At 36.2% G+C, this 4,495-nt stretch overlaps 1 protein-coding gene across 4 annotated transcripts in view; it reads left to right on the top strand.

Moving 5' to 3' along the window:
• ATP2B1 (ATPase plasma membrane Ca2+ transporting 1) overlaps positions 1-4,495 on the top strand; it is a 131,293-nt gene that overhangs the window by 123,209 nt on the left and 3,589 nt on the right. The window lies entirely within an intron of this gene.

Here is a 4,495-nt window from a genome sequence, read left to right as displayed (position 1 = left end):
TTCCTTGGCCTGGGTTTTTTTTTTTGGGGGGTTTTTTTTTTTTTTTTTTTTTTTTTCCTAACTAGATACAAACATTTTAAGAAATTCCAGGGTTTGGTAAATGCCTGCTCTGCATGCTTAAAAATAGTAGTACAAATTACAAACTTGGTGCAAAACTATGGATGTATTAAGCCACTTTAAGAAATGTCAAGCATTGCATTGTAAAACCTTCTTCAGATTTTAGTGACTACTTCTCCAGGCTCTTTCAACAGCAGTGAGAAATGATGTTTGTCATAACCAAGTGGCACTTTGGTTTCAGCCTTCCTCAGTTGAGACACAGCATGTTTAATTTTAATCTCTAATATCTAGAAGCTTGGGGAATTGAAGATGTACAACTGTTACAATCGAACTTTTTAGTGCCTATAAAGTAGTATAAAAACTTACACAATTGTGTGTATATTTAAAAATTGTGGGGCGGGGGAGAGGGTATGAAGAGGAATCGTTTCCATCCTAATGATTTAACCTTAATGTTTTTAAACAAGGTGTCACTTTAAGACAGTCTGGCTAAATGATCATTGTTACTAGCTAGCTAAGTATCTTTTATAGTAGAGCAGTTTAATAGTGAAACTCATGGAAAAGTATCTTTTTAAAGCAGTGATTTCTCAATGAGTGCCATGGCACCTTAAGGTGTCTCGATCCTTGCAAGGGTGCCACACACTATTAGCACTGTTAAATTGTGTTAGCACGCTTATAAGATAAACCCGGATACTTCAAATCGGATTGTATAGTATTAAAACTATTCTAATCTGAGGTGGTCTTTCTGAGTTCTTTCTACAGAAGAATTGCTTTGGTTCTGTAATAGAGTAAAAATTTTAAGAGCTGGCATCTTTGAGGGGTACCTAAAGTCTGAAAAGGCTGAGAACCACTCTTTAAAGGCTTTCAGGAATGGTTTTGGAAGGTTGTTATTCTGGCTTTGCGGGTTCAGCCACTGCCTTCCTATATGAGCCTGGGTTACCTGCCGTCTGTAAAATGAGGCTCATTCCCTACCTCGTAGTGGTGTTGTAAGGCTTAAATCATGGATTTAGTGTTTCAAAAGTTTTTTTTTTCACAAGATGCTGTATAAAGTATAATCCTAACTTTTGTGGGGATTGGGATCTGCAGGATTGCATTTTGCTATTTAGAATGCTAGTGAGTAACTGTTCTCTGATACTAGTCTATTAGGCAGGTAAAACCTCTTATTTCATATCATGTCCCCTAAAAGTTAGGGCTTTATAGTTTGGGGAGGCTGACCTTTGCTTTGTCAGAGTAGCGTTTTAGTTGAACGCACACCTTTTCCATATGTTTTAAAAAAAAATAAAAAAAATCCCTTCCTACAATACCCTTAAGAAGTATAGTGTACTTCCCCCAGTAAACCTGTTGATAGCTTTTGCATCTTAAAGGATGGAGAAGTCAACATTCGACTACTTCCAGCATGCCTGTCTCTCAGAAATCTGCTTGAGGTGTATATATTTAGTTCCCCCAGAAACCCTTTGTGTTGAAATGCTTCCCAAGTCAGCTGTACCTCCATAAGTAAACAACCTTTTATACCTGGGCAATTCATGCCTGTACAAAATTTTTTCCTTAGGAAGGTGTTGACATCTTCTCTGATTTGTACCACCATGCTTAAGTGCTTTATGCTTTTTCTGCTAATCTTGGATCAGTGTAAAAATGTTTATAATATGTTGACATCTAGGCCAGAAGATTGGTTTCATATTTATGGGTTTTACTGTGGCAAAGAGGTTGCCTTGTAAAGGTACCCCATCCGCTTGAATACTGTTGTTGTAACATCTAGGTCTAGTTTCATTACATATAGCCAAATGTTGTTTCCACCTCTAGTGTGACCTTAGCTGGGTATTAAAAAAAAAAAAAGGTGGGGGCAGCATATTTCTTTGGCCTTCCCTTAATAGTTGTGCTGCAATCTGAAAACCCCACCTAGGCCCAGCAGCTGAAGAGAGGTCACCATCAAAAGGATTTTTTTTCTTTTTTGAAGCTGCATGAATCCTCAACCTAAAACAGAGCATGTTCAATATTTTTCATCTCTTTCAACACGGGCAGTACACAACAGCACTGTTGCCTGTATTCAAATGTATTACTACACTGTAAAAAAATTTTTGGGTTACTTCTGAGGTACAAGATAGTGTATGCTTTTTCTTTTTTAATTATCTAGGTTTCATTTTGGCATATCCATTAATGTTTTTTCCAGTCTTTGGCCTCTTGGTTTTAAATACTTGGATTTCTTTTTTCCTTGAAGCTTTTGTAACAGGAATCTCGATTTTAATGAAGGGCCCTGATACCTTAATTTTCAATAATAAAGCTTCACTGAATGGTGGAAGGTTTTACCTGAAGCTTTTACTGATACTGTCACTTATGGTAAGCTGTCTGAAGATCTGTTGTTCCAGTTAGGTAAAAATCCTTTTTTAGTACTAAACTAGATGGAGCATAATACTGGGCAAGAAAAGTCGGTCTTGCCCATGTGTGTTTTTTGTCCTTTAGAAAATGACTCTTCATGCATGCACTTCTTCAGTGCCTCCTAAAGCTAGTTCTATCCTACAGAAATTTAAGCTTGAAAAGCTCCCTGAATTTTTTTTTAAAAAGGTCCTGCTTCAAACTTTTGGTAAGCTCAAAATCCAAAAACTTATTTTTGGGTTGGTAACATTTTTGGTTTTAATCTTTAATTTTTTTACTGAAGTAATATAAAGTCACTCCGACACGGGCAAAGCAATTTAGTTTAGAAGTATTCAGTATCACATTTTGACACTTTTTTTTTTCCCCCCCAAACTTTCTCCCTCTGAGAATTTCAATTAGGAGATTTTTAAACCAGTATCTATTTTCAGATTCAGTTTCAACAAACGATTTGGTCAAAAGTTCTTAAATTTAGCCAACTTCACTAATTACGTGTTGGGTTCTACAGGTGTAATTTTTTACTTGTACAGCTGGAGTAGTGATTTTGTTTGTGTTTGGGTTTGGTTTTTTACACCTAAAAACAAAACAAATCAAATGGAGGGGATGGAAGTTACTACTGAATTGCTAGTAACATCAAAGAAAAGAATAGAATATGCTTAAGTGGGATTTGTTCATGAGCAGTTACAGATGCTGAAGTCTTTAAACTTGGGCGGGGGAGGGGGAGACTTCAAAGTGCATAACATCAATTCAGTTATTTTGCCATAAATCCTTGGACAGTACTGGTGAATTCAGTGGACTTGGGGTTGGGCAGGTGTTCTGTCTTCACAAATTCTACATTTTATTGTGTAGTCTTAAACAGATTGCTTAACTGAAGTTCCTCAGGCTTTTGGAGGGGTTTGGCCAATAAAGTGAGGTTAATACCCAGCTCTTATTACAGTGTTTAGAGAGCCTCAATAAACAATTCAAGAGTGGAGATTTCCTAATACTTTTTTAGTACATATATCTGCCTTCTATCTGTGATTTAGCATTTGATCTTAATGAGAATCTTATTGTACTTCTTTTTTTTTTTTCAATTTCTGGCTAAGGTTACCAGTTTTGCACTAACCTTGAGTATAACACTTATTGCAATGTTAAAGCAATTTCAAACGACTTCTGAATGCAAGGGCTAACTTCTGGAATTTTTAACATGGGTTACCCATGATCATTGTGACGCATTAAGAAAATGTGCATGTAATATATTCAGCTTTTTCAATTGATCAAATGATTGGTGGAAATGACTTTCATCGTGGTTTTTATGGTGAAATGCAATTTGATGCACTTCGGCGTAACACAGCCTACAAGTTGTATGTTCTCACTTTGATGCTTTTTTGGACTTGTACATATCTCTTGCAGACTGGCTTCTGAGGAAAAGACTATGTCCACATATAGACATACTTTCTTAGCCAGGCTAGCTTGGACACTTTTCCGCCCCCCCCCCCCCCCTTTTTCTTTGTATCCTTGCTTTGTATATCTGTTTCTTATGGTAGCTTTAATAGTGTATGCACTAATCCATGCGGATGAAAAATTCTTGAGACGAAAGATCCTCAGGAAGCAAATGTATGCAGCCTGGTTTCTGTGGAGGCCTTTCAGATGACTTGACTTTCCAGAAAGCATCAAGGAAAAGCTTTTGTGCATAAGGGAAAATGCTTTTACATTAAGTCCATTGTGCAACTCTCAAGCTAAATATTTGTTAAACTGTAAAATAGATCATGAATCAATATTGAAAAATAGTCTCTTGTGGTAAACAGGTATATACTCGAATATTTACAACTGTTGTAGAATTGCTTGCATGACACTTGAGTAAATGTCCAGTTGTTGTGACATTCAGCTTACACTTGCTTGGCTTTTTCATAGTTGGTGATGTGATTCCTAGCATGAGAAATGGCAACCCTGTGTGCTCTAACTTATTTTAGCTCCCCCTCCCTAATGTTCAGTAATGTTCTTTAAAGCTTGTTGAATTTGTGAATAAGTACCAAAACAAAAAAAATTTTGAGAATTGTTTGAGTAATTAAAAAAAAAAAAAAAAAAAAAAAAA

Source organism: Gavialis gangeticus, unplaced genomic scaffold (assembly GCF_001723915.1).
Source record: "Gavialis gangeticus isolate Ggan-Ray unplaced genomic scaffold, GavGan_comp1, whole genome shotgun sequence".
In the NCBI taxonomy this organism is placed as follows: Eukaryota; Metazoa; Chordata; order Crocodylia; family Gavialidae; genus Gavialis; species Gavialis gangeticus.
Note: the sequence above shows the minus strand (reverse complement) of the source record. Positions and strands in the feature narration are given on the sequence as shown.